General features: G+C 44.1%; 1 protein-coding gene across 2 annotated transcripts in view; it reads right to left on the bottom strand.

Moving 5' to 3' along the window:
• Nucleotides 1-16256, bottom strand: part of GFRA2 (GDNF family receptor alpha 2) — a 64883-nt gene that overhangs the window by 24830 nt on the left and 23797 nt on the right. The window contains exon 1 of one of the 2 annotated variants that reach the window (XM_066593488.1): nt 1302-1423. The exons of the other annotated variant lie outside the window; for it this stretch is intronic. The gene's annotated coding sequence lies outside the window, so the exon portion shown is untranslated. Of the gene's footprint in view, nt 1-1301; nt 1424-16256 lie in introns of those variants that run through there. 2 annotated transcript variants of the gene reach the window in all.

Here is a 16256-nt window from a genome sequence, read left to right as displayed (position 1 = left end):
ACAAATCGCCAGGTCCCGATGGCATACACCTCTGGGTTCTAAGGGAATTAAGTAATGTGAGGACTCTATACCATTCCATTGGATTGGCTCATAGCTAATGTGGTGCCCATATTCAGAAAGGGGTGAAAAGGTTAACTTGGAAACTATAGGCCGGTACGTCTAACTTCTCTAAAATAAGATTTATATCTGTATGTAGTACTGTCTAAAGAGTTTGAGATACAGTATGGCTAATTAGGGGAACTGCACAAGGATTATTCTTTGGACATGGTGGTCAGAGTCGACCCAAGTTCACATAGACCCATAGTACATTGGGAGACATAGTCAAATTAGAACCCCTTAGTCATTTATAATTCCTGTTGTGCTTCCTTAGTCATTTATAGGCCTCACTGTACCCCTTCTGTGCCTCTTCTGGCCAGGATGGTGTAAAATGGTTTCAAGACATAATCACACTACCTGCCTTACAAATGTAAGGGGTAAAATGCCCATGTGTATATCTAGGAATATTATTGCTGTACTTTATTTATGTTCTTGCCAGGACCTAAAGAGAGAGGTCACATGACTCTAATTTTGCTTCTGTGGGCTAACAGAGACTGTTCTGCCTGCTGATTAGTTTATGGACTAGTTATAAAGGGCAGGCTCTGGTGTGACTAAGCGGTTTCAGAGAGTGCAGAGAAAAGAGACTGCTAGTGAAAGTAGTGAGATTCTGCTTACATGTGGAACAATTTTTTGTAGAGAGTCTTGTGAGGAATGAGCTGCCCCAGCACTACTGGAGAGATGGATTTTCTTGTAGCAGAGAGAAAGTGGCGCCCCCTAGCTGTTGCACTGTGAGTGCCAGAGAGAGATCTGACGATCGTCTAAGGAAATATCAGTCATATTAACCAACCGCAAATGCCGAACCAACACCAGGAGAATGACCATCAGCGAGAGCAGATAAACCATCAGCTACTATATGAATAGTAGTACCAATTTTTTTTTTTTAACTCATGCACAGCCCAAAAAAGTTTTTATATTGAAACCACACAACCTCTTTAAAGGGGTTCTCCCACTCTAACTGTTTTCATCACCTCTATACATTGCACAGTGTCAATGTTGGTACTGCAGGCAGAATCCTATAGAAGTGAGCGGGAAAACCCCTTTTAAGGACACCCTATTCGTAGTTAAAGAATCATAGAGTGGTAGAGTTGGAAGGGACTTCCAGGGTTATCAGGTCCAAATCTCTGCTCAATCCAGGATCACTAAATCATCCCAGACAGATGTCTGTCCAGCCTCTGTTTGAACAGTTCCAATGAAGGAGAACTTACCACCTCTCGTGACAACCTGTTCCACTTATTGATCACCCTGTCAGAAAGTTTTTTCTAATATCTAATTTGTGTCTCCTGGCTTTCAGTTTCATCTCATTGCTTCTAGTCTTTCCTAGTTAAATGAGAATAGGGCTGATCCCTCTGCACTGTGACAGCCCTTCAGATATTTGTAGACAGCTATTAAGTCTCCTCTCAGCCCTATTTATTTTGCAAGTTAAACATTCCCACATCCTTTAACTGTTCCTCATAGGACATGATTTGCAAACTCCTCACCATCCTGGTAGCTCTTTTCTTAACTTGCTCCAGTTTGTCTATGTATTTTTTAAAATGGGGTGCCCAGAACTGGATACAATATTCCAGATGAGATCTGACCAAGGAAGAGTAGAAGTGAAATTGTGTTTGCCTTTTAGGCTGCTGCATCACATTGTTGACTCATGTTCAGTCTATGATCTATTATTCTTATGTGCTTTTTCATTTTTCTTGACCAGATGTAGGACTTTGCATTTCTCCTTGTTAAATACCATTCTGTTAGTCGCCACCCAGTGTTCAAACTTTTTTAGATCTTTTTGAATACTCTCTCTTCCCTAGTGTTAGCTATCTCTTCTAGCTTTGCGTCATCAGAATATTTGATCAGTTTCCCCTCAATTCCTTCCTCCAAATCATTTATAAAAATGTTGAACAACACTGGGCCTAGGACAGAGCCTTGTGGTACCCCACTTGACACATTCTTTCACTTGGATGTGCAGCCATTTATGACCACTCTTTGAGTGCGATCACTCAGCCAGTTGTGAATCCACCTGACAGTTATATAAATAATTATATATAATTCTATATCGTACATTCTGTAAAGCATTGTGTCACGTCCACCCAGGATGCGCTGGATCGGTAACCCACAGATCTCACACAAAAACACACAAACTGTGTCAAAACAATTGTACACCAAAACCTTGGAACTCTTTTCCTATTTAAAAAACCTCAAGGATGGGGACGTGCCTAAATGCAGACAATTCACCCTAACAGGGACGTACCCGACTCCATGCCTAGGGCCTTAACCCTATGTGGGACAGAGGAATAACGTAAGAAACACAATAGAAAGCAAACACAAACTTAGCTTTGAGATTCAGCAGGTGATAGATCCAGGACCAAGCAATGACTGAGACCACAGTGAGCACTATACTGAAGACATCAGACATCTGGAGACCGCACCTGCCAAGGCATAAGGAGAAACCTGCGGGCACATGCACCTGCGCAGTCACCGTACCACATACTACTCAATGCACACACCCCAGAATGCAAGGAGGGGAGGGACAGCAGGTGTCCAGACAATCCTCAGGGAAGGAGAGAGAGGCACCTCAGACAAGCATGCGAACACCAGCTCTGAGTGGGATTACAACAGAGTAAAGCACTAAAATGACCAGCATCAACTACCAAGAGATGCTGGTATTTATCTGCAGCAGACCAGAGGCAATTGGCTGGAGAAACACCACACCCAGCCAGCTCATTTAACCCTCACCTGTGAAGCTGTGCTCACAAACCTATAGAACCACAGGTCCCAGACGCATATTAACCTTTTACTCTCCAGCTCACTACTATGGAGCAATTCCAGCAACCTCATTGGTTCTGATTGACAATTCCAGCAACCTGATTGGTTGTTTGGGTTGTTTGATTTAAAGTGATTGGTTGTTTGGGTTTGCTGATTCAACCTGATTGGTTGTTAGGACCGAGCTGGGAAGTAAAAGGCCAATTTTACTCTCCAGCTCAGTACTATGGAGCAATTCCAGCAACCTCATTGGTTCCGATTGACAATTCCAGCTACCCAGACGCACAACCAAACACATTGTTTGTTCAACTGAACTGGTGTAAAGCCTCTCCATAATTTACGTATATTTTGCACCTGCAACCCATTTCACAGAAAAGGTGCTGGATGGTGAAACAGGAAATGCTCAGCTTTCTGCAGCACCATTGTCATAGTCAATAGGGGTTTCTTATATTTTATTATTTTTATGGATTTCTTGCTTTGCAATTTTTTTGCCTCAGTTTTTTTCATGTAGCTTGCTTCAAATTTCTCTTATAACTGGAGTTATTATAGCAGTCCCAGTCAGAGGGGTAAACAGCCTTGATAATGTGACAGTTGTCATAATAAGGACTGTGCTGTGACTCAATACAGGTCTAAGGGCAAAAACACATGGGCGTATGTTCAACTACACTTGCCGCCACGGAGCGTAGTTGCGCATTAACCGGGGGTTGGGGGGTGGATTTGGACCACTCAAACTCCCCGCCATAGCATGCGTGTTTCAAAACACAGCAGGAAGATAGGTCCTATCTTTTCTTGCCCGTACTATTAATGGCTGAGATTACCGCTAATGAAAAAGAAACCATTGGACTACATCCCGCCCATCTGAAGAAGTCCTAACACAGTAAGGGTGGCTTCAAATCTGCGTTAGAACCTCCGTTTGGAGGTTCTGTCGCAGATACAGCACAGAAAAATGGAAGAAAGAGCGCTGCATGCAGCACTTTCTCTTCCTGGTAAATTGTGGGCAGCTGAGCGGAAACCAAACGACCCCCGTTATAGTCAATGGGGTCCATTCAGTGTTGTTTGTTCCATCATAATATGGAGCCATTCCGCCAGGGGATTGCTCTTTCCTGATTTCAAAACAGAGCAGGAAACCTGGACCCCCGATGTAGATGTGAAACTACCCTGAGACTGTTATGGGTGGTGGAATACAACATCGGTTACAGAATACGGTGCACACGACGGAGTTACAAAAAAATAGAAAACTTATTTTAAAAAAATGAGTCTAGAAGAACAATGTTAAATGGCTTAAATAACAATTTAGGAATCAAATAACTTTCACGGTACTGTGATGGAATGCTAGCTATGGCTAACTGAGCATGATTACTGTTATTATGTGTACTAGAAAATAACAATATTCCCCATTCCATATGGTATAATTACAATATCACAACAGATGGTATTAATACAACAACAAACTTCCCATAAGGCTACTAGAAATGATAAATCCCACTTAAATCTATCCCATTCATTCATAACAAATTAGTCCCTCCATGTCTTGCAGTATCCAGAAACAAGTCACGCAAACTGTATTTGTATATCTGCAGCCAGGCTCTACCCCAATCACAGTTCCAAGTAAAGTTCACTGTAAGCTGGTTGAGCTCTGGGTTATTTCCGTACACCTAGTGTCCGAATACTCTCTATCGTGCAGCAGGCCTGTTGACTAACAGACAAATCCTAATCGTGTGTACAACATCTGGCTTATAATGAGGCTGGCCTCACTTACAACGCAATGTAGACGCACTCCCCAAAATCCTACTCTGATTACGATCCAGTAATCCTGTTTCACAGTCACATGCTTCCGCGGTCTTCTAAACAATCTGCTGCCTAGCTTCTCCAGTGATCTCTTCAGTAATGCAGCAGTCACCAGTGGTGCCGCCACTCTCTCTTATTGCATTTTGGGAGTTCTTGTTCATCCTGCAGAACTTTCTCTGTTCTTCTACAGGCTATCGCTCCCAATACAACTTGGAGGTAGCTCCTCTGCTCAAGCATTCAGTCTCTACACTCTTTCTCTTACCTTGCAGCTACTCCAACACACTGTGGTACAGTACTGTGCCATTTATCTGATGTCTTGGGTACCTAGAAGGTTTGGGCTGAATCTCGGCCATTTTTGGAACAGAGCTCAGTGGTGACATCATAGGACAGGGCTTAGAAGGTACGCAGTCACTGGGTGTGGGGGTTAGCTGTGGCAGCCGGAACACTTCATATTGGAAGGGAGGAGTGCTGGGAAGTGCTTCTCCGTTGCAAAAGATCTGAAAGACCTTGAGGCTATAACCTCAGAGGGTCTGAGATGGTAGGGACGAAGTAAATTTCCGACTGAAAGTGAACCTTGATTTCTATAAAGCTTTCACCCCGAGGACCCCTGGACTGTGCCGTCTGTAACAAGTACAGTACTTCTCCATCCAGATAAAAAGCAATTATATTGCATTGAATTTGTTTGCATAAGGTGACTTTACTCTTAAGGAAGAGTTTTGCAGAGCTAAAGAGAAACTCAACCATATTAAGGCAGAATTGGGACTGGGGACTTTTCCCAGTGTGGCTAATTTACATTGTTAATACATTTCCAGTAACATTAACAAGAAAGCCTTATCTCTGTCTCTGGTGTGTCTGTCTCTTCCTGATTATTCTCACAAGGGCCGCAAGCGTGTCCTCGTCAACCTTACACCGGCTCTGGGAGATTGCGGCATTGTCTTCTCATGCTACCATTATTACACTGAACAATCACTGTACTAGAAACACCTACTGAGTAATGGATTGGTCTAAATTTTTGGGCAATCACGGTTTTCAGATGTTGGGGACCAGATTACACAAGGTGGCGATTATCCTACATACTCAACTCATCCCATGCCCCCTGCAGCTCGTCAGCTGGTGCAGATTTTGTGGAAAAGTGGGAGCAAATCTCATAGCCCTTTCATGCATATCCCTAACATGTTCAATGGGGTTACAGTCATGTGAGTTTGAAGGCCAAGGCAATATGGAGAATTCATTGTCGTGTTCCTCCAACCACTGCCTAGTGATCCGAGCTGTATGACACAGAGAGTTGTCCTGTTGAAAGATGGCATTGTGGTTAGAGAAGACTTCCTGAAGATATGGGTGTAGATGATCAGCTAACAGGTTCACTAGCGTTCACATTCAAGAATTGTGGTAAGATGACCAATGGTCCTAGGCCATGCCAGGAAAACTTTTCCCAAACCATGACACTGCAGCATCCGAGGAGTGGGCCCACAGCCGAGGAGACAGAGGGGTAGAGAAAGGCTTTGTCATGGGGCTCTACCATCTCCTCCCCTGGGGGTAGCTCAGGACCTGGCCAAGTTACTGATGGGGGAGATCACAGGGGAAAAGTAACCGGGGGTTACCTGTAGACTTGTTTGTCACGCGTGACGCCACCATTCCGTCCTCTGCGGTGAATCTTGACGATAGAACAGAGTAGTCCACACATGGGGATAGCGTTCTGGACAAAACCGGTAACGGTCAGTAGTGTCCGTTTACTTTGATTTTAGCAACAGTCCACTTTACAACAACAGTTTTGGCACAGGTACATCAAGAGGAAGTGGTGTGACAGGGAGGATTCTTGGGGTGCTCCAGACAATCCACAGTCCTAGTTATCTGTGTGATTCCGATCCCGCCGACTCTCTCTCTCTCTCTCCTACTCTCTACAGGTCAACACTCACTCTTCCAGTACCTTTCTTTCTCTAAGCAACGGTCCTTCTCTCTCACTCGGTCCATAGTGGTAGCAACGGCATATCCTGGGCAGTCAGATCCCAGGCCAAGCTGAACGGAATCGCTTAGCTTCCTCCATTCTCTTCACACATGAACCGATTAGTGGCTGTGTGGCTCACTCAGGAAAACTTCTCTCTGTCTTGCAAACTCCTGCCACAACTCCAGACTGACCTGCATCCACAGACTAAAAAGCCCCGCTCCCTAACCTTGTATCCTTGCAAACACATATATAGGACACAGTCACATGACACACAACATGATACATTTCTCAGACATTAACCCATTCAGGGCTACAAAGGTGCAATACACATAACTCAAATGCATACTACACATCAGACACTGACAAGACAGCGACATAAGACTGAAATAAAACATTATGGAGGGGCCCTACTAACTCTGGGCCACTACAACACCACCAGCTCCGACCTGTTGAACCTCAATGGTCCACCCATGGAATAAGACTTCATGCTATTTCTGCCAGACGCAGACCCAGCATCCATACGATGTAGCAGGAAACAGGACTCATTACTCCAGATGACCTTCTGCCATGTGTCCAAGGTTCACTGATATCTTTTCTGAGCCTACGTAAGACATTGTTGACAATGACGTGGGGTCATCAAGGGAATCCTTGTCAGTCTGTGGCTGTTGAACCTGAGTTGATGCAAGGTACACCACATGGTCATTGTGGAAATTTGTCAAACTTCCCCGCTGTTGTTCTGCTGGGTCAGTTGGTCCACTGCGGTACGTCGTTGCTGAGATACCAGACATGTCATACAATGCTCCCCTTTAGGATCAACCACAGTCTGCAATCTTCCACTTGATATCTATCCATGGTTCAACCAGTCTTGGTTCACTCTAGATACCATGGTTCGGGAACAGCCAACTGTTTCAGAAATACCACACCTCTAAGCACCAACAATTTGCCCATGGCCAAAGTGACTCAAGTCACCACACTTATCTATGACTGCCAAATATTGCCTTCTGCTGCATGGAGGAGAGATAAGCACATTATCTGAGAACAGGTCGCGATGCAGCCATCATGTGATACCCAGTTACTGACCACATGATGTCACACATCAACTGTTCCGACATAACATTAATTGCTGTATACATGAAAATCGAGAGGGAAAAAGCAGTAATAATAATGGCTTCTTCTGCCTTCTCTATTGACTGTCGCTGTTTTTACGGCACTGCAGAATACAGCCCTTTAAAATAACATGTATCGGTGGTTGTTAAGAGGTTAATTAGTAGTGAACCAAAAAGCATTTTGTACTAGGTTGGATACTTGTCCGCATTGAAGTAAAAAATTTCCATCAGTGTGGACCAATGGTTTTAGTACCATGGACATAATGATTATCATTAACGATTATTGTTTCCGGTTGGCTTGTTAATGATTATGGTTACATCTAGGAGCGTAGCCGGCTCTACACCAGTCCGATACAAGGTAATTGCTGCACTTTCGGATGGCTTCATAACTCCCCCATCCTCTCTTGTGTCCCTGGCCTATTTTTTTCTTTGCCATTTCATGGTTTCCCTTTCTTCTCCGTTGCATTTTTCCTCTCCTGTAAATGCCTGTGGCTTTCCGCCTTTTACCGCTTTCCCTCGATGGAATCTGTTTTTTGCTATTTAGTCAGCGAGGGGACGAAATTCAATTTGATAACTTTGCTAATCCAGCATTTAAGAAACTGCTTTATCAGTTACCTAGGGAAGAAGAGAAGCGCAGCATCAGGGGAGAGTTGTGCGGCATCAGAAAGAAGGTGGGAGGTGGGAGGAGGAAGAACAGTTCATGTTGGGAATTACCATAGTGCTGAGGCTGTAAGGGCAGCGAAACGCGTAGAGATGGGATTTTGATTCTTACTATCACAGACAAGCTGGTTAAGGTCTGAATGATACTGGAATGTGAACTGCTGAGCAGAACCCCAGGGGAAGTGACCTGGAAAGGGATGGGGGGTTAAAAAATATGACACTATAGCTCCGAGCAAGAAAAGTGCTCGCAGCGGTTGTCACTTCTCTTCCTTCACATAGCAATGTAGGCGATCCGGGTTTTCCTAACCTAGGACAGCATTCCAGGGACATAGAGAATATATGTAAGATTTCCTTTAGGGCTCCTTCACACGAGCGAACGCGCATTTGCATGTGCCTGAGCGCTGAGATTTTGCGGAATGAACTTTGCTTTTTTGAGCGCGCATCGGCGCATTTCACTGTACTTTTCCCGCATGCACCGCATGTTTAGTAGCGCGAGGCAAACTTTAGAATCACCCCGCTTGCAATGGCTTGTTAGTCTAATGAGTTCCAGATGTGTTCTTTAGAATTACGCAGCGTATTATGTATCCCTTTGTGCATTTGCGCACCCTCAATGACTTGTATGGGGATCTTTGGTGTGCAAATGCACAGAAAAGTAGAGCATGCGGTGGGTATAGTGCAAAAAATGTGAACACACTCATTTAAAGCAATGGGTTCTATTCTCCACGTTTGGCACGCAAATACACCTGTTTAAAGGAACCTTTAATACTGTAGTTCGAAGGGATTCGGAGGGAGGCGGTAAATCCCACTACAGGGACCTTTTCACAGGACGAATATTCCGGAACAGCTTTATGGAATATGTCCTCCTGTGGAATATTCAACCACTAAAATATGCAGTTTTTGACAGTACAAGCAATTTGGATGAGATTAACAGAAATCTTATCCACACGTAGCAGAAAACATCCGCAGTATAATTACCCTGCGGTGTAGATTATAAACCCGCAGCATATACATTGATTCTGTGGCTTTAGAGCGCCTTCATGTGGGCATATACAATTTTGCATGTGACCCAGCGGGGTGGAGGACTGAAAGAACAATTCAGAGGCAGTAGAATGAGTAAATGGCTTAAGCAAATTCATTACTTTCGACCTTGGTGCAGCAGCGCAGACCAACCCCATTGGGGGATAAATCAGGGTGAACGAACACCCCGATAGGACAACGTGTAATCCTTAATTCTGATTATGGCGGTAAGTCATTTTGTTGGAATTCCATCCTGTAGGGGTGGAAGATATTAAAACTTTCATTCTGTTGAAAACAGATACCAATGCGAACCATTTCTCCAACGTCGGAGGATTACTACTTTTCCAGGAATGTGGAAGGACATTCTTGGCTAATTGGATTAGGTAACTCGCTAAGGATCTTTTCTATCGGGGGTGACTTATGGGGATCAAAAACAGAAGAATAGTCTCGGGAGTATTAGAAATAGCAATCCTTGTTATCTCTGCGATTAGCTGCAGAGCCTATAGACCGGTGGACATCTCCACCAAATGTGGGTCATAGACCCTCCCAGTGCTCCACACCTCCAGCACATCTCCAAAACCGTTGGGAACCAGCGATGGAGCAGGGAGGAGGGAGGACTCCCTATACAAACGGGAGATTATTTTAAAGGAGGTTTCTTGACATTTATTGGCGATAAGGATCTTGTGAGCAAATTGAAAACAACTGAACCACTGAAGGTCCTCACATGACCTCCCCAACTCCCTCTCCCAGGCAGTACAAAACAAGGAAGGGCCCGAGTAGAGAAGTGGGTTTACAATGTATACAGCTGTGATGTGATATGGAGTGAGCAGGAGGGGAGGATGGGACACACAACTTTTCAAACTCAGAAAGCTCTACTTAGATGCCTGCTGAGATTACTTTTTTTAAGCAAGGAAAAAAGTGCGAAAGCTGTAAATATTCATAAGAAGCTCTAGGCAGCTCGCCTCCCGCTGGGGAAAGAGAGCTTACTGGAACCAGTTCCCAAAAAATGGAAGAAATTGAGTGGATTGTATTTAGCTCTACCCATGAATAGACTGGAGGAGAGTCCAGGCAAGAATCTAGGATTGCCCCAGCCCGGCAAAAGGTGGCCATTTTAGTCTATTAGTGAGTGTTCCCTATTCATCCATTTCTAGTTAGGGTACTTTTACATGGAACGACTATCACTCCTGTGCTTCCATATTCATTTAGTGAATGAAGGCAGAGTACACCAGAGATCTCTTTCAGCCACCTGCTTTCATTCCCACTATCATGAGGATAGGTCATCAATAGTAAAAGTTCATAAAAGTCCCAGGCAAGCCCTTTAACCTCTTAAAGGGGCTTCCCAAGGGTAAGATGTTGACCTATCCTCAGGGTAGGTCATCAATATTATATCAGTAGGGATACATTGCTCAGGACCCCCACGATCAGCTGTTGAAATGACAGCAGCGCTTGAGCGAGCACTGTGGCCACTTCATTGCTTACCAAGCGCAGCAGCTGTACATTGTATAGCAGAGCAATCCCATTGACTTGAATGGGACTGAGCTTCTCTCAGGCCGCATGACCGATGAACGTGATGTCACATGCCTGAGTAGAGGTTGTGGCGCTCAACCGCTATAATGGGTCTCAAAGACAAATGGGGTCACTCACATCCATTCACAGTGTGATGACTTTTGTGGATTTCTGCCATAACACTATCTATCAATAAACAATAGTCATGTGGCTGGCAAGAAAGTTTTAGAGGCCAAACCCTGACCTGGTTATGGGGCCCTTTGAATTCTGGTCATGTCTTTGATGTCGGGACACGCCGGCAGTAACAGTGTTGCAGCGCGCCGACCGCAACACAGATGAGGTTCTTGGTTGAGGTTACGATGTTAGCCGAGGGCATGTGACCACAGCATCAGCGTGTGTGGCCTGTCATTCAGAGCTGGGCACCAGCGTGTAAGCATGCATCTGTCAGTGTGGGATTTGATTGGTCTGCGGGAAGAGGGTTTCCCGAGCCGGCCAATCAACCATTTTAATAGTATATATATTCCAGCCCCTCCTCCCAGAGGCGCCACTTATTTCTCTTCATAGTGGAGTTCTAGTGTGGTCCATGTCCTCTGAGTCCTCTCTGACTCAGATACAGCAGGTGAACAAAAATATGGAAACACCATTCAAAATGCATGGAATTTTAACCATTAGCACTGAGCTGCCCCTTTGAACCCTGCTTGGCTGAGAGCTTTCTCACCAAATTTGTGTTTACTTTACCTCTTGCCCTGCTCTGGGTGTTTTTGGGAGCCAGTTGGTAGCAGCAGCTAAGTGGCTCAAACCCCTGACCAATGGAACCTTGTTACTCAGACAGATGTTCACATCTGTGTCATATGACTTCCACTTACGTTACATGGGAGTATTAATCATATTTCAATGTAGAGACCAATTTTAAGGCATGCATTTTGTACAGTGTTTCCATATTTTTGTCCACCCCCTGGTATTAACACTTATTATCCAATATTGTACTTTTGCTACTTAGTGCTATTGATATTTACAGCTGTCAGTTGTAACCTCCTCTACCATCTAGGGATAGTGTAGGTAGCCCTTTAGGTTCCAGATGTGGGGCTGTCCCTTAAGGGCAATCGCCCCACTTTTAGGCAAGGTTTTCCCGTATTAGTATGACAAAGTGAGATTTCCCTGTTCTCCGTTGTTTAGTTTCGTTATTGATCCTTTTGTTTTCCAAGTTTATAACTAATGTGTATATCCGTCCTTTTGGACAACTATTACGCCTGATCCAGACTAGGGGTTTTTTTGGCGTCCGGCTTTGATGTAATATTTCGTCTATGGCCAGCAAGACGCCTGGGAGAGAGGGGGTTAAATTCTAAACACTAGTACCAATTACATCTACCTTTCACGGGTTGGATGGCTATTGCACTCAGCTGCATTATTCTGTAGGCATTGTTTATAGCATCCCCTTCTTCTCATTCTGGCAGAACATTACGCCTCCCCGCCGAGCACGCCAACCTCTCATTAATGCTATGCAGAGCGTGGCCCCTGTGCTCCGCTCTGGCTTCTAATGAAGTCCTGTGGGGACTCCGAGCTCTGATAGAGAGAATAGGGGCAGCGTCCGGACAGATGTGGGATAGTCCATGGAATTAGATGGGGAAGAGATGATTGGGACTCTAGAGGTGACATTGACTAACTATGGTTGTGAGCGAAATCTCGTCTAACCGCCTGCAGAAGACAGCTCGGGATATATTGGCCGTCTTTATGTTGAGAGCTGCAGAAAATACTTGTTCGAGGGAAGATTAAAATATTAAAAATTAAAATGATTTGCTGCATAATCATTCATAATGTACAACTGTAAGTCACATAAATAAGATTTAATGAAAATATCACGTAACTCAAAAATTAAATCGTGGGGTCATATTTGGCGAACCTTCTCTAATAAGTTATAAAGTTGACTAAATAGCAGTTGCTGAATATAAGAATCATTCTCATTAACAATATGGGGATTCCAGTAACATAAACAGGGCTGCAGGGAATTATCCATTGTTCACATTTACCCCAAAATGAGCAATAATAATAACTTCCTTTAGAAACTGCTGACTCGGCAGTTCCCTAATATAGCGATGTAATTGTACGGTTACAATCAAAGTTATTCACACGCACCCTCCCATTGCAAATCACATTTGTTTGCCAAATTTACAAACTTTCAGCTGTTTTCAAAAAGAACAATCAAGCAAGAACAATTTAACCCTTCGCAATCCAATTTTGGATTCAAGGTTTCCTAAGGGACTTTCTCTTTCTGCCATTATACAATGGCGCCATCTGCTGGCTAGAGCCAATAATGTGGTATCGGACATGCTGAAGAGGCCCCCGACAACAGAGCGGCCAGTAATATACAGTAAGAATACCTTGCCTGACGTCTTCTGACATCAGAGCTGTACAGCCTTCAAATAAAATGTCTTCAGACGTCAGACAGTGGACTGGAAAGTGTTAAAGAGCTCAACGCAACTAATGTAACAAGTGGCTTCTAGAAACTTACCAACAAAATGCCACATTTACTGACTCCTGCAGTCTCAGAATTATCCCCCCCACCCCCCATGACAAGTATCTTTAGTACTCAGTGGAGCATCTTTTGCTGTTAGGACCTGCTGCAAACGTGAGGCACCTCCAGACCGCAGCTTCTGATGACGTTCCTGAGGAATCTTACCCATTCCTCATGGACAATGGCTTCCAGGTCACTAATCTTGGGTTTGTCTGCTGCAACTGTCGTCTTCACATCCTACTAGAGATTTCATAAGGAGTTTCAGCCAGGTGACTGTGACGGCTATTCCAGGATCTTCCAGGACTTTTTCTGAAGCCAAGCCTTGGTGGACTTTGAGTTTTGATTGGGATGATTGTCTTGTTGGAAGGTCCAATAAATCTTAAATAAATACATCTTGTTATTAGTGTAGCGCCAACTTATTCCACAGTGCTTTCAGGTAATTTATTTATTACCCCCCACCAAAATGGGTACCAATTTTACAGACCTCAGAATGGATTGAAGGCTGAATCGACCTTGAGCCAGCTACCTGAACCATGCGGGGATTGAGCAAGAGCTTAGCACTCTGCACCACACAAGTCTCTTGATGCCCAATGATGCCCAAACTTCAGCTTTCTCAGAAGGCATGATGTCTTCTCCTAGGATTTCCTGATGCTTGATTGAATCCATGTTGTTCCCCACACGCTGCAGGTTTCCAGTGCCAGAGGATGCAAAGCAGCCCCCGGGCATCACCGAGCCACCGCCATGCTTCACTGTAGGCAGGTGTTCTTTTGCAACTTTGCTTCCTTCTTCCTCCTCCAGATGTATCGCAGATCCACAGCCCTAAAAAAGTTTTGCTTTATCGCTCCACAGAACAAAATCCCCAAATTTCTATAGTTTTATTAATATGGTTTTGAGCATATTGTAGCCAACTTTTCTTGTGCGTTTGGGTCAGTAGAGTATGCGCCTTACCATACAAACAGAAACCTCAGTGCCTACTACCACTAAATCTTGCGGCAGGTCTTTTTCAGTCACCAAAAATGGGGCCTGGAACTTGTGGCTTAGAGTGGTGACAGAGAAGAATACTGCAGATAATATACCTAACTACCCTCCTGTCCCAGGAAAGAATTTTGTCCAGGAATTACATGCTTGCTTTAACCCCTTCATCACCCACGATCCATAGAGATATTAGGTATTATATTCTGACTAATCCCCAAACTGCCCTCTGTAAAAAATACATGCTAAATATTTGGCAAAGTGAGTATTGGAGGCATTCTGCCGTCTCCATTTTGAGCACCGCCATACTTGGAAAACCCGTATTAAAACCTTGCATTTGTCCCTGTGTGCACAAGCCCTTAAAGGAGCTGTACAGCAGTAGAAAAACATGGTGTCTTTCTTCCACAAACAGCGCCACATCTGTTTACAGGTTATGTCCGGTATTACAGTTCACTTCCATTGAACTGAATGGGACTGAGCTGCAATCACACACAATGCATTTACAGTATCAAGTCCATATTTGAAGAACATAACCCCTCTAAGGGTGTATTTAGACAGGTGATTTCCTTGCGCAAGTTACATGGACGGAACTCGCATGGAAATAAAACCCATTATTTTTAATGAGTTTATAAACACGGACAACTTTTCTCTTGAGTCCGAGATCGAAAAATTACAGCATTTTTTTTCAAATCGGCGATTCTTGTACAAGAATGAAAAAAAGCATGAAAAAACTGCATCGCAACGGGTACGCGTATGATGTGTTTTTTTTTTGTTTTAACTATTAGAACAACATTAGATTTTTTATAATGCGCTTTTTTCATGCGTGAGAAAAACGCACATGAAAATCGCATGGACAGCGATACGATATGTTGTCAAAATGTATTGCAATTACTGAAAAAACGCAGATTTACGCGTGCGGTATGGGTCTGATTTTTTTCTGACCGCCATTGCAGTTGCCTGTATAAATACAGCCTAGCGTGCGAAAAGTAATGAACTTTTTTCCGGACTTTCTGGACTCTCTCCAGGCTGGCAGCGCTGATTTCCTTTTCACTGACGTACGGCACTCTGTGGAGTTCTGGCTCGGTTTTCTGCAGATCTTCCAAAACTTGTATAATCCGGCTGTTTATTTATTAGTCAGATGATTTAGTGGCAATTACAGCTACTTACTCCAACATCACGGCAGCAAATAAGTCTCTTCTTACTCTATTACTTCTCCATGTCAGGTTGTAGAGGCAATATAATTACCCGCAGCCTGAGACTGCAGAAGTCAGGACCCTGGAGAGGCGGACAATGAGCCTCCCAGAGGAATGACCCCGCGGACGGCAGGCTACTTGGACGCCGGGGTCAGTGACAACCTTTGTAGAATAGTAACAAAGGTCTTTCTTTGCTGACTAGGACATTGAAACTTCAGTGAACAATACTCCCGATGCCAAGCGGTAGGCAAGCAATTAACCTTCCAATTCCCCACCTTGGCAAGGGCGCCTCCTGCAGGCCGATGAAGAAAAATAAGGAAGGGCGGATTCCAGTGGTTGCAAATGTTCAAGAGGCTTCTGTACACTTAGACTGGCTTCACACCAGTGTATACATAGTAACATAGTAACATAGTATGTAAGGCTGAATGAAGACAATGTCCATCTAGTCCAGCTTGTCTATCCTACTGAGTTGATCCAGAGGAAGGCAAAAAACCCCAAGGCCAGAAGCCAATTAGCCCTTTTGGGGAAAAATTCCTTCCGGACTCCCTAATGGCAATCAGACTGTTCCTTGGATCAACCCCTAATAGTTCCTACCTGCCTGTATACCCGGATTGACAATTAACCTAAGATTTATATCCTATAATGTCCTTCTCCAGAAAGACATCAAGTCCCCTCTTAAACTCCTCTATGGATTTTGCCATCACCACTTCCTCAGG

This window comes from Eleutherodactylus coqui, chromosome 2, assembly GCF_035609145.1.
Source record: "Eleutherodactylus coqui strain aEleCoq1 chromosome 2, aEleCoq1.hap1, whole genome shotgun sequence".
Lineage (NCBI taxonomy): Eukaryota > Metazoa > Chordata > Amphibia > Anura > Eleutherodactylidae > Eleutherodactylus > Eleutherodactylus coqui.
The sequence above is the reverse complement of the archived record's forward strand: the minus strand, read 5'-3'. Positions and strand labels throughout refer to the sequence as shown.